The sequence below is a fragment of the Pelophylax lessonae genome (assembly GCF_965119305.1).
Source record: "Pelophylax lessonae genome assembly, chromosome: 12".
In the NCBI taxonomy this organism is placed as follows: Eukaryota; Metazoa; Chordata; class Amphibia; order Anura; family Ranidae; genus Pelophylax; species Pelophylax lessonae.
In genome coordinates, this window is record NC_138779.1 from 129,268,975 (window position 1) to 129,283,647 (window position 14,673).

Sequence of the window (14,673 nt, forward strand, 5' to 3'; positions counted from 1 at the left end):
TGCCCATAGTTTGCAATGGGCACCTTTATGGTATGGTAACCGTATGCCACCTGTGCCTTTACAATATATGCCATTAAACAGAAACTAGACTTGTTTTTTTTTTCATTTATACAAGGAATTCATGCTTCTAAATAACTTTTAAAGAGCCTTAAAGCATTCTAAAACCATATGTAATCCAAGTTCTGCACAGCGCTACCAAATTATCTTCTCAGCACTGGGAGCATTTGCTAAAGTGTTGAAAGTATTACATAACCTTCTGCAATGTTATATTTGTTGCAAAATAAACATGAGGTGACCTAATTTCCTGTGTTCTGCTCTTTAAATGTAGCAAAATGCCTCATTTGGAACATTAGGTGTTAATTGTTAAAGCAGAACTAGACTTAAAGAAGAAAAAAATGATTAGCCAGTAGCGTTTTATGGTAGAAGAGACTCTTTGGTCCTGTTCACGTTGGTGCAATTTGACAGGTCAAACTGCATGTCAAATCACAGCCTATTGCCAGCAATGGGAGAGTCCCAATCGGTGCAGCGCTGCAATGATTTACAAAAGTAGTTCCTGAACTACTTTTGTCGACTTCAGGGGATATTTCAATAGACATCTGTGCATGAAGCTGCACAATGTCTTTGAAGTTGCCCCCAAAGTCAGACTAAATTGCAGCTTTGAAATTGTGTGAGTTCAGATGAACTTGCACGATTTCAAAGGCGAGTTCAGTCTGAATGAGGGCTTTGGGATATTTACTAAAATGGTGCAGCTGTGCATGGTTACCAATCCGCTTCTAGGTTTCATTGTTAAAGCTTAAAGTGGTTCTAAAGATAGAAGGTTTTTGAAGGTTATGTAAGAAAAATTCTGCATGCAGGACCCTGTCCCCCATAAAATACATACCTTACCCGATCACAATCCAGCGATGTGCACAAGAACCAAGGCTCTCTCAGGTCTCTCGTTCCCACTGCAGTCCATCCGAGCCAGTGAGGGGGCTGAGTCCCGCTCTTTGTGTCTTATGGACACACAGAGCAGGGCTTGGGAGTGAGCATGTATGCGTGCCCTCATAGCAAGTAGGAGGGTGGAGCCCAGAGCACCAGCGGGGGACCCGGGAAGAGGAAGATGAGTGCTGCTCTGTGCAAAACCATTTCTCAGAGACTTTTTTTTTTTTTTAATTAAAACACGAACCTTTAGTATTACTTTGATTGAACAAGCTAAAACTGGTTACTATGCACAGCTGCACCAGATTGTGTGCATTAGTTATAGTAAATCTCCCTGCTACCATTCATTTTTACATCGTACAAGGACTTCCATGCAAGTGCAGTGGAGTGTACAATCTCAGTATCTTCAGGGCCAGTTGCCAGAATGATGTAAGACAGGGGACCTCAAACTACGGCCCACCAGGGTCCTGAACCCGGCCCGCCGGCCGGGATGTATCATTCATGTTTTTTTTTTTTTTTCATGAATCACCTAATTAGAGCCAGAGGCTCTAATAGGCTTCAGAAAAGGGTGGACCCGGGGCGCAGAGGAGTGCACCCTAGCCCACCCATTTGTGTGACAATCGCGCATGAAACTTCGCTATTGTCACACGGATCCTCCTCCTGGCCAATCAGGAAGCGGGTCCGAGACCCGCTTCATGATTGGCCAAAAGGCTAGCTCATGCCATTGGCCGAGGAGGAGGCAGGAGGACTTGAGGAGACCCCGGGGGACTGAGGAGAAGCCGCTGCTGCAGGTAAGTGCACTGACTGGTCTCTCTGCATTGAAGGGGGCACGGCACGATGGTCTCTGCATTGAAAGGGGGCACGATGGTCTCTGCATCGAAAGGGGGCACGATGGTCTCTGCATTGAATGGGGCACGCTGGTCTCTGCATTGAAAGGGGGCACGCTGGTCTCTCTGCATTGAAAGGGGGCACGCTGGTCTCTCTGCATTGAAAGGGGGCACGCTGGTCTCCCTGCATTGAAAGGGGGCACGGCACGCTGGTCTCTGTGCATTGAAAGGGGGCATTGAGGGCCGCCCCTATCCATGCGTTCAACCCCCTAATCAACATGCGGGGCGCCAGACGCATGGAGTTCAATTAAGCTTTTTTATCTTTTTGAATCACCTGATTAGAGCCAGAGGCTCTAGTAGGCTTCAGCAAAGGGTGGACCCGGGGCGCAGAGCAGTGTGCCCCGAGCCCACCCATTGTGTGACAATAGCTAATGAAAACACACGGATCCTCCTCCTGGCCAATCAGGAAGCGGGTCCTCCCGCTTCCTGATTGGCCGAAAGGCCAACCCCATGCCATTGACCGAGGAGGAGGGGGGAGGACTCGAGGAGACGCCGGGGGACTGAGGAGAAGCTGCTGCTGCCTGAGGTAAGTGCACTGGTCTTGCAGGGGGGGGGGGGGCACGCTTACGCTGGTCACTCTGCTTTGAAAGGGGGCACGCTGGCATCTCTGCATTGAAAGGGGGAACGCTGGCATCTCTGCATTGAAAGGGGGCATGATGGCATCTCTGCATTGAAAGGGGGCACGATGGCATCTCTGCATTGTTAGGGGGTAATGCTGGCATCTCTGCATTGAAAGGGGGCATGCTGGCATCTCTGCATTGAAAGGGGGAATGCTGGCATCTCTGCATTGAAAGGGGGCATGATGGCATCTCTGCATTGAAAGGGGGCACACTGGCATCTCTGCATTGAAAGGGGGAACACTGGCATCTCTGCATTGAAAGGGGGCACGATGGCATCTCTGCATTGAAAGGGGGCACGCTGGCATCTCTGCATTGAAAGGGGGCACGCTGGCATCTCTGCATTGAAAGGGGGAACGCTGGCTTCTCTGCATTGAAAGGGGGCATGATGGCATCTCTGCATTGAAAGGGGGCACGCTGGCATCTCTGCATTGAAAGGGGGCACGCTGGCATCTCTGCATTGAAAGGGGGAACGCTGGCTTCTCTGCATTGAAAGGGGGCATGATGGCATCTCTGCATTGAAAGGGGGCACGCTGGTATCTCTGCATTGAAAGAGGGAACGCTGACATCTCTGCATTAAAAGGAGGCATGCTGGCATCTCTGCATTGAAAGGGGGCATGAATGGCATCTCTGCATTGAAAGGGGGCGCACTGGAATCTCTGCATTGAAAGGGGGCACGATGGCATCTCTGCATTGAAAGGGGGCACGATGGCATCTCTGCATTGAAAGGAGGCACGCTGGCATCTCTGCATTGAAAGGGGGCATGATGATCTCTGCGCATTGAAAGGGGGCGCGCTGATCTCTGCGCATTGAAAGGGGGCGCGCTGGTCTCTGTGCATTGAAAGGGGGCACGATGATCTCTCTGCATTGAAAGAAGGCACGCTATACCTTAATTACTGAAGGCCCCTTTGACACTTTTGTGACCTCAAAGTCACGCAATTTTTTTACTGCATTTTTTGCCGCAAAGCAATGCCTATTACATTTTTCTGTTTGCGCCCCCCCAAAAATTTTGAGCACCAGTCGCCCCTGCCCCAGAGTCTTGCAACTGTGCATAAACCTTCTATTCGGCCACCACTAACCAATGCTCACAAGCAGAAACGGCTGCATTGGACAGCAAAATACATGAAGACTAATTTTCAAACAGTCCTGTTTACTAATGAGTGCCGTGCATCCCTGGATGGTCCAGATGGATGGAGTAGTGGATGGTTGGTGGACGGCCACTCTGTTCCAACAAGGCTGCGACGTCAGCAAGGTGGTGGTGGAGTCATGTTTTGGGCCGGAATCATGGGAAGTGAGTTGGTCGGTCCCTAAAGGTGTAAAGATGACCTCTGCAAAGTATGTGGAATTTCTGACGGACCACTTTCTTCCCTGGTCCAGAAGGAAGAACTATGCTTTCTGTAAAAAAAATCATCTTCATGCATGACAATTAACATACATACCTTACCCGATCACAATCCAGCGATGTGCACAAGAACCAAGGCTCTCTCAGGTCTCTCGTTCCCACTGCAGTCCATCCGAGCCAGTGAGGGGCCTGAGTCCCGCAGGGCTTGGGAGTGAGCATGTATGCGTGCCCTCATAGCAAGTAGGAGGGTGGAGCCCAGAGCACCAGCGGGGGACCCGGGAAGAGGAAGATGAGTGCTGCTCTGTGCAAAACCATTTCTCAGAGACTTTATTTTTTTTTTAAATTAAAACACAAACCTTTAGTATTACTTTGATTGAACAAGCTAAAACTGGTTACTATGCACAGCTGCACCAGATTGTGTGCATTAGTTATAGTAAATCTCCCTGCTACCATTAATTTTTACATCGTACAAGGACTTCCATGCATGTGCAGTGGAGTGTACAATCTCAGTATCTTCAGGGCCAGTTGCCAGAATGATGTAAGACAGGGGTCCTCAAACTACGGCCCACCAGGGTCCTGAACCCGGCCCGCCGGCCGGGATGTATCATTCATGTTTTTTTTTTTTTTCATGAATCACCTAATTAGAGCCAGAGGCTCTAATAGGCTTCAGAAAAGGGTGGACCCGGGGCGCAGAGGAGTGCACCCTAGCCCACCCATTTGTGTGACAATCGCGCATGAAACTTCGCTATTGTCACACGGATCCTCCTCCTGGCCAATCAGGAAGCGGGTCCGAGACCCGCTTCATGATTGGCCAAAAGGCGAGCTCATGCCATTGGCCGAGGAGGAGGCAGGAGGACTTGAGGAGACCCCGGGGGACTGAGGAGAAGCCGCTGCTGCAGGTAAGTGCACTGACTGGTCTCTCTGCATTGAAGGGGGCACGGCACGATGGTCTCTGCATCGAAAGGGGGCACGATGGTCTCTGCATTGAAAGGGGGCATGCTGGTCTCTGCATTGAATGGGGCACGCTGGTCTCTGCATTGAAAGGGGGCACGCTGGTCTCTCTGCATTGAAAGGGGGCACGCTGGTCTCTCTGCATTGAAAGGGGGCACGCTGGTCTCTCTGCATTGAAAGGGGGCACGCTGGTCTCCCTGAATTGAAAGGGGGCACGGCACGCTGGTCTCTGTGCATTGAAAGGGGGCACGCTGGGGTCTCTCTGCATTGAAAGGGGGCACTCTGGTCACTCTGCACTGAAAAGGGGGCACGCTGGTCACTCTGCATTGATAGGGGCACACTATACCTTGATTACTAAAGGCCCCTTTCACACTTTTGTGACCTCAAAGTCACGCAATTTTTTACAGCGTTTTTTGCCGCAAAGCAATGCCTATTACATTTTTCTGTTTGCGCCCTCCCAAAAATTTTGAGCACCAGCCGCCACTATATAAATAAAACAATAAAAAAATTTGCGCATTGCAATTCGTTCATATTTTTTTTTCATACAATAGTCTGCCCCCAACAGTGTCTGAGGGACCGTGAACTGGCCCTCTGTTTAAAAAGTTTGAGGACCCCTGCACTACAGGAACCACAGAACCTAGCACTGCCTTGCTTTCCTATAGATACTGTGTGCTGGAACTAGGATAGATTTACAAATCTTACAGAGCACAAGATATGTATGTCTGCAGAAAGATGGTCTGTGGGAGTTACTACATTAATTCTCATTGGTTTAAAAATCATCCTAATAAAGACAACTGTATTCATAAACTCAGAATTCTGACTTTTAAACACATTTTTTTTAACTCATATTTTAAAATAAGTTTAATATAATAAGGTGTTGCCACCTGGGCTAGAACCCAAAACTTCACCACTGTAAACCTGCTACTCTAACTAGGCTCTGGCTCTAATTAGGTGATTCATGAAAAAAAAAAAACCATGAACGATACTTTCCGGCCGGCAGGACGGGTTCAGGACCCTGCCGGGCCGTATGCGGTCCGCGGGCCGTAGTTTGAGAACCCCTGATTTAGAATATAAGGCTAATTGTCTGCAAGAAAGCTGTATTAGTCTAGATAAGTAATTGTCATGATTGATCTGCTATGACCATAGACACACACTGTCCTGCTGCCTTCTAGCCATTCTTAATTCCCTCATGTAGGGGCAACAGTGTAATGTTTCCTACAAGTTGGGATGCAGAACTGTGTAGGCTATTATGTTCTGATACCTATGGAAGTGGAAAGCACAACAAGCTGTGACCCCCCCACACATACACACATGGCTCTTTTTAACTTATATTTTAAAATATGTTAAAGATAATATGAATCTATTTCAAGTTTATATATATATATATATAATGTAAAAAGGTCCAGTCACCTGGGCTAGAATCCACAAACCTCACCATGATAAGCCTGTTACCTTAACTGCTGCGCTAAAGGCTCAAGACTGCTCAGTGATTCATGAAAAAAAAAAAAAAACACGAATGATACATCCCGGCCGACGGGCCGCATGTGGTCCGCGGGCCGTAGTTTGAGGACCCCTGATTTAGAATGTAAAGCCCCGTACACACACACAGATCGTCGTCATACAAACGTCGGCAGACGAAAGATCTGCCGATTGTACGCGTGTTAGTATGGTGCCTCCGACAGATGTCTGCACACAATCCGCGGACAAAAGTCTTTCTTGCAAACATGAAAATTTTTGTCTGCAGACACCAGAACGGACGATTGTTCGCCTGTCAGTACAGAAATCAGCCGACAGACCGCAGATTTGCAAGACTGGGCATGCTCAGAAAATAAAAAACACAGGGAAAGTTAACCATTACATGACATCACTTCTGCAGTCAGCTGAAGTCTGCGGACAAAATTCTTGTGCTGTCCTTGTGCTGTCTTTGCACTTTTCAACAGACACCGACATCCCGGGGAGAAAAGACGAACATTTGTATGACGAGGATCTGTGTGTGTGTACGGGGCTTAAGACTGTCTGCAAGAAAGCTTGTCCATTCTAATGCTTTTAGCTGGACTGTTTTTAACTCCAGCCCTGACGTTTTTTTGTTCTTAGTTAATTTCACATTGCTCATAACGTTTCTGATTGAGGTATAGTGAATTGCATTGGCGCCTTCGCCTAGTCGCCATGGAGTTAAAGTAGAACAAAATTAATGATGGAGGTATAGTAAATCAGGCCCAAAGTGTCAGATTTGTCTGCAGCAGTCTCGCAAAATTGCTAATCGCCGCCATTACACCCTGTTCCAAATTATTCTGCAAAATAATTAAATATTTTGGTTTTCAGTTTAACTCATGGATGGCATTGTGTCTCAGGGCTCTTTTGATCACTGAAAACAATCTCGGACATATCTGATAATTAGATTGCCAGGTGAACCCAATTTAAGGAAAAAACTACTAAGGGCTCTTTCACACAGGCGGTCCGATCAGATCCGCCTGTCAGTTTTTTAGGCGGATCTGATCGGATCCTCCATGCAGCTCTATGGGGCAGCGGGTGTCAGCGGAGGTCACCTCCGCTGACACCCGCTGCCATCCGCATCCGATCCTGTGCTGAAATCTGGACGGATGGAAACCCTATTTTTCCATCCGTTCAGTAATCGGATCGGAGGGGATCTGATGAGAGCGGACAAGCGGTCCGCTCTCCTCCGATCCCCCATAGAGGGCAGCGGGGGCTGAGACACCTCCCTCTCCGCTCTGCAAGCGGAGACGGAGCTGTCATCCGCCCGGCTCAGCGGGGATCGCGGATCGATCCCCGCTGAGCAACACGGATCCGCCTGCGGAGGCGGACCGTGTGAAAGAAGCCTAAAGGAGTAGCACCATTTTCATGCAATATGGGGAAGAAAAAGGATCTCTCTGCTGCCGAAAAGAGTGAAATAGTTCAATGACTTGGACAAGGTATGAAAACATTTGATATTTCATGAAAACGTAAGCGTGATCATCGCACTATTAAGAGAATTATGGCTGATTCAGAGCACAGACGGGTTCGTGCAGATAAAGGCACATTGAGCAAGATTTCTGCCAGATCCATGCATCGGATCAAGAGATCAGCTGCCAAAATACCATTACATAGCAGCAAACAGATATTTGAAGCTGCTGGTGCCTCTGGAGTTACACGGACATCAAGGTGTAGAGTCCCTCAGAGCAGTGTCGGCTGATGCATTGAGGGCCCCCCCTATCCATGCGTTCGACCCCCTAATCAAATTGCGGGGCGCCAGACACATGGAGTTCAATTAAGCTTTTTTATCTTTTTGAATCACCTGATTAGAGCCAGAGGCTCTAGTAGGCTTCAGCAAAGGGTGGACCCGGGGCGCAGAGCAGTGTGCCCCGAGCCCACCCATTGTGTGAAAATAATGAATGAAAACACACGGATCCTCCTCCTGGCCAATCAGGAAGCGGGTCCTCCCGCTTCCTGATTGGCCGAAAGGCAAACCCCATGCCATTGACCGAGGAGGAGGTGAGAGGACTGAGGACTCGAGGAGACGCCGGGGGACTGAGGAGAAGCTGCTGCTGCCTGAGGTAAGTGCACTGGTCTCACGGGGGGGGGGGGGGGGGGGCACGCTTACGCTGGTCACTCTGCATTGAAAGGGGGCACGCTGGCATCTCTGCATTGAAAGGGGGAACGCTGGCATCTCTGCATTAAAAGGGGGCATGATGGCATCTCTGCATTGAAAGGGGGCACGATGGCATCTCTGCATTGTTAGGGGGTAATGCTGGCATCTCTGCATTGAAAGGGGGCATGCTGGCATCTCTGCATTGAAAGGGGGAATGCTGGCATCTCTGCATTGAAAGGGGGCATGATGGCATCTCTGCATTGAAAGGGGGCACACTGGCATCTCTGCATTGAAAGGGGGAACACTGGCATCTCTGCATTGAAAGGGGGCACGATGGCATCTCTGCATTGGAAGGGGGAACGCTGGCATCTCTGCATTGAAAGGGGGCACGATGGCATCTCTGCATTGAAAGGGGGAACGCTGGCATCTCTGCATTGAAAGGGGGCACGCTGGCATCTCTGCATTGAAAGGGGGCACGCTGGCATCTCTGCATTGAAAGGGGGAACGCTGGCTTCTCTGCATTGAAAGGGGGCATGATGGCATCTCTGCATTGAAAGGGGGCACGCTGGCATCTCTGCATTGAAAGGGGGCACGCTGGCATCTCTGCATTGAAAGGGGGAACGCTGGCATGTCTGCATTGAAAGGGGGTACGCTGACATCTCTGCATTGAAAGGGGGAACGCTGGCTTCTCTACATTGAAAGGGGGCATGATGGCATCTCTGCATTGAAAGGGGGCACGCTGGTATCTCTGCATTGAAAGAGGGAACGCTGACATCTCTGCATTGAAAGGGGGCACGATGGCACCTCTGCATTAAAAGGAGGCATGCTGGCATCTCTGCATTGAAAGGGGGCATGATGGCATCTCTGCATTGAAAGGGGGCGCACTGGAATCTCTGCATTGAAAGGGGGAACGCTGGCATCTCTGCATTGAAAGGGGGCACGATGGCATCTCTGCATTGAAAGGGGGCACGCTGGCATCTCTGCATTGAAAGGAGGCACGCTGGCATCTCTGCATTGAAAGGGGGCATGATGATCTCTGCGCATTGAAAGGGGGCGCGCTGATCTCTGCGCATTGAAAGGGGGCGCGCTGGTCTCTGTGCATTGAAAGGGGGCACGATGATCTCTCTGCATTGAAAGAAGGCACGCTATACCTTAATTACTGAAGGCCCCTTTGACACTTTTGTGACCTCAAAGTCACGCAATTTTTTTACTGCATTTTTTGCAGCAAAGCAATGCCTATTACATTTTTCTGTTTGCGCCCCCCCAAAAATTTTGAGCACCAGCCGCCCCTGCCCCAGAGTCTTGCAACTGTGCATAAACCTTCTATTCGGCCACCACTAACCAATGCTCACAAGCAGAAACGGCTGCATTGGACAGCAAAATACATGAAGACTAATTTTCAAACAGTCCTGTTTACTGATGAGTGCCGTGCATCCCTGGATGGTCCAGATGGATGGAGTAGTGGATGGTTGGTGGACGGCCACTCTGTTCCAACAAGGCTGCGACGTCAGCAAGGCGGTGGTGGAGTCATGTTTTGGGCCGGAATCATGGGAAGTGAGTTGGTCGGTCCCTAAAGGTGTAAAGATGACCTCTGCAAAGTATGTGGAATTTCTGACGGACCACTTTCTTCCCTGGTCCAGAAGGAAGAACTATGCTTTCTGTAAAAAAAAATGATCTTCATGCATGACAATTAACTATCTCATGCTGCAAAGAATACCTCTGCATCAATGGCTGCTATGAGGATAAAAAGAGAGAAAGTCATGGTGTGGCCTCCGTCCTCCCCTGACCTCAATCATATTGAGAACCTTTTGGAGCATCCTCAAGAAAACGATCTATGAGGGTGGGAGGCAGTTTACACCCAAACAGCAGCTCTGGGAGGCTATTGTGACATCTTGCAAACAAATTCAAGCAGAAACTGTCCAAAAACTCACAAGTTCAATGGATGCAAGACTTGTGAAGCCGCTATCAAATAAGGGGTCTATGTTAAAATGCAATGTGACCTGTTAAAATGTTTAAAAAGTTATATGTTGTTATAAGTTTGATTGAAATAGCTTTTGATTTCAGTAAATATGCTGCAAACACAACAAATGACAATTTTCAGTTCTTTACAACCTATAAAGTGTTTTGAAACTTACTGTGCGTAATAATTTGGAACAGCGCATTGTAAGTTTTTTATGTTTAAAAAAAAAATACTGTTATCAGGGGGTTTGTTCAATAAAATTTGAATTGTACTCTTAAAAGTTGATAACATGAGAATTATACTGACTTTTCTTTACATCAATTATTTAGGTAAATGAGAAAAATAAAATTTGCATAATAATTTGGAACAGGGTGTACTAGGAAAAACAATAAAAAAAAATAAAAAGTCAATAAATGTATCCCATAGTTTGTAGACGCTATAACTTTTGCGCAAGCCAATCAATATACCCTTTTTGGAATATTGTTAATCAAACATATGTAGTACAATACATATTGGCCTAAATAATAAAGAAATTCGATTTTTTAAATTTTTTATTGGATATGTTTTATAGTAGAAAGTAAAAACATTTTTTTTTTCCAAAATTGTCAGTCTTTTTTTGTTTACAACGCAAAAAATAAAGTGTTCAAACACCGAAAGAAAGCTCTATTGTGGGGGGGAAAAAGACCTCAATTTTAATTAGGTACAGCGTCGCAATTGTCAGTTACAGCAACGCAGTGACATGTCGCAAAAAATGGCCTAAGGGGGTAAAACCTTCCGGAGCTGAAGTAGTTAACAGGAGAACATGCTGAAATGTTAATCTTTCTGCACTATAATATTGTTCTACTTAAATCGGAGTTCCACCCAAAAGTGGAACTTCCGCTCTTTTCTCCCCCCATCCGGTGCCACATTTGGCACCTTTTCAATGTTTTTGACAGGTATCCTTCCCCACTTCTGGGATATGGCCCCGTCTCTCGGAAGCTCGGCTCCCTCCTCCGATGCTGAGCCAGTAGGAATGCGCAGCGCGCTTCGCGCATGCGCAGTAGGGACCCACCCGTGAAGCCGCAAGGCTTCACTGCAGGGTTCCCTTACCGGCAATGGCGGCGGCAGCACCTGACAGCTGATGGAAACATTGGCTGCGGTGCCGACATCGCTGGACTCCACGACAGGTAAGTGTCCTAATATTAAAAGTCAGCAGCTCCAGTATGTGAAGCTGCTGACTTTTAAATTTTGGAGGGGGAGGCGGGGGGGGGGGGAGGCAGAACTCCGCTTTAACTGGGAGTATTGAAGTAAGTGTAGTGTGCACTGTCTAGCTTTTGCACTGCAGTAGTGATTTAAATGTAATCATTGCAGTGAGTGCACTGCAGCATTTAATGCCATTTTCTATGTTTTGGGAAGCTTTTATTAAGTTATTATTTTTCAAGCACTTTATTTTTTTAGTTGTCTACTTCTAGGCCTCGTTCATTGACAGTCACCCCATGGTATAGACAGAGACATTGGTTTTGCTGCACACGTTCTGCAAGTGCACAAAAAAACAATGGTTCTTCTCTTTATTCTTCTTCTCTATGTGCCCCGTACTTTTTAGAGCTTCAGGTGATAAAACACTCATATGTGAACAGGGGCCATTGAAATGAATGGGATTTTGCTTGTTGGGCGTTTTGAGACTTCAGAGATGAGCGTTTTATAAGCTGAAAAATGCCCAGGTGTGAACAGGGCCTAAAGTGGTATTAATTTATCTTCATAGATTTCTTATGGGGATATTGTTGATAAATATTTATTTCCCATTTAAAGTAATCCAAACCACACGCTCAGTGCTCATAGAGTAGTTGTCTATCACTTTCTCAGTCACCCTGTGACCCTAAGGGCTCTTTCACACGATGTGTCCGTCAAACAGACTCCGTTTATCTCAGCGGGGGATCGATCCGCCGATCCCCCGCTGAGCAGGAGGATGACAGCTGTTCTCCACGCTGTGTGCGGAGACACAGCTGTCAGTTCCCCATACATCTCTATGGGGGAATCGGATGGGAACGGACCGTCGGTCCGTTCTCATCCGATCCCATCCGATCAGCTGGACGGATGGAAAATAGGGTTTCCATCCATCCAGATTTAACAGATCGGATGTCAGCGGACATGTCTCCGCTGACATCCGATGCCCCATAGGGATGCATGGGGGGACCGTTCAGATCCGCCAAAAAAACGGACAGGCGGATCTGAACGGTCCGCCTGTGTGAAAGAGCCCTAATAGACCCAGGGTGACTTACACATAAGAGGGGCCTGGGGAGCTGAAAAAGGAGTTTCCCAACCTCTCTAAAGTTCTATGTGGAGCTTCCCAACCAAAGTGAGTCCTGTCACAGTCTGTCAGACTTAAAGTGGAGTTCCGGGCAAAAATACATTTTTAAGCTAAAAATACCCCTCTAATCCTAACATATCCCCAATTACCCTAACACTAACCCCACATTACAGTGGTGTCCCCAGCTGTGTCCCTCTTCCGGGTTCCTGGCTACCCAGAATGCCGATCGCAATCTCGCGCATGCACTGTAGATTGCGATCGGCAATCAGAGTGGCAAGTGGCCATTCCCATTGCATCCTGGGATTGATGACGCTCATCTCCCAGGATGCAATGCAAAGGAGGAAGTGACGTCGGGGGCAAGAGGAAGGAAGATAAGTTAATTCTCATTAAAAACAAGGTAAGTGAAGCAAAAAAAATATTAATTATCCAATTCTTGTTCAGGTTTTTTTACTATAACTCATGATGCAAAGTTCATTTTTAGGGTGGAACTCGGCTTTAACTCCTCTCTGGATACACACAGCATTTTTGTGCACTCTGTGGTGTCCGATCTGCCCAGCTGTCTTTTGTCAAAGTGCTGAATCCCTATGCTTCTCAAGAACACATTGACTAAGGCCCCTTTCACACAGGGGGACCGTTCAGATCCACCTGTCCGTTTATTTTGGCAGGTCTGAACGGTCCCCCTATGCATCCTATGGGGCATCGGATGTCAGCGGAGACATGTCCGCTGACACCTGATCCGTCATATCTGGACGGATGGAAACCCTATTTTCCATCCGTCCAGCGGATCGGATCGGATGAGAACAGACCGACGGTCCGTTCCCATCCGATTCCCCCATAGAGATGTATGGGGCTCTGACAGCTGTGTCTCCGCACACAGTGTGGAGAACAGCTGTCATTCTCCTGCTCAGCGGGGGATCGGCGGATCGATCCCCCGCTGAGAAAAGCGGAGTCCGTTTGACGGACTATATGTGTGAAAGAGACCTAATTGTTTTCTAGTACAAGATAATTACTGGAAGTGCTAATTAGGCTCCTTCAAACAACACAGGAACCTTGCACAGGACTGCCCTGAATTTCTGAAAAAAATGAACTGGTATCAAAAAGCTGTAATTTGCATAGAAGGAGTGACTGTAAGGGACCGATTGACTCCTGCATCTGTATGTCTGGACCTGGGCATTGGGGCAGAGGTGTGGCTGGCCAGGCGCTCTCTGTACTTCAGTGGATTCACACAGTCCTGGCTGAGAATGGGCATGCAGGGGTGTCTCCTTTGTAGTCTGTTATAGAAAAGATTCTAGCATACTTTTCCCAACGCAGAAATGGCTGTGTATGGAAACGGACGCAGCAGCGACAATCAGCTGGAACTGAAGCCAATCAGAGGGAATGTCACCACAGATCTCCAAAATGGGTCCAGAGCTTTAATCAGTGATCACATTGTTATCTAATGTTTCAGAACCTCGCAGGACCCCTTTATCAATGCCTGATGAGGGGGTCCTGCGAGGTTCCAGAACAATGTGATCACTGATTAAAGCTCTGGACCCATTTGGATCCATGGTGTGCTGCTGGTGATATTCTTTCACATTGCTATTCTTCTGGGCTCTAAGTCATTTCCTGGCAAAAAATGCTGAATGTAACATTAGAAACATCCTAACTGTCCCGGACAGCAAGTGGTTAAACTACCTAGTCACATGAGCACTGTATAGACAATTGGCTGAGTATTTATTGGTGAGACGTTTTCATATAAGGAAAGTGATGACGTTATACTGGGTGGGATATACAGTGTATTGGATAGGAGGGAAGATCAGCTTTCATTTTGGACTCTTCTCCCTCCAATCTGATGTCTGATCCTCCACCATCACCAGCTCCCCTAAACAAGGATAATCAGCTTCCATCTCCCGCCCTGCACGGAGCACGCCCTCTCCCGGTCATTCTACATACTGCGCACACACCAATCTGTCCAACACAGCACTACCCCGCCCTCCCACTGGCTGCACCCCATTGCTCCGCCCTCCCTGCCCTTGGCTTTGGCCTGTTAGCCATTCAGATGTCTCCCCTTAGCAGAGGGGGCGTGGCGGATATGTGTGTGAGTTAGTGCTGCGTGGGAGTGACGTCGCCCATAGTAGGCTAGGGT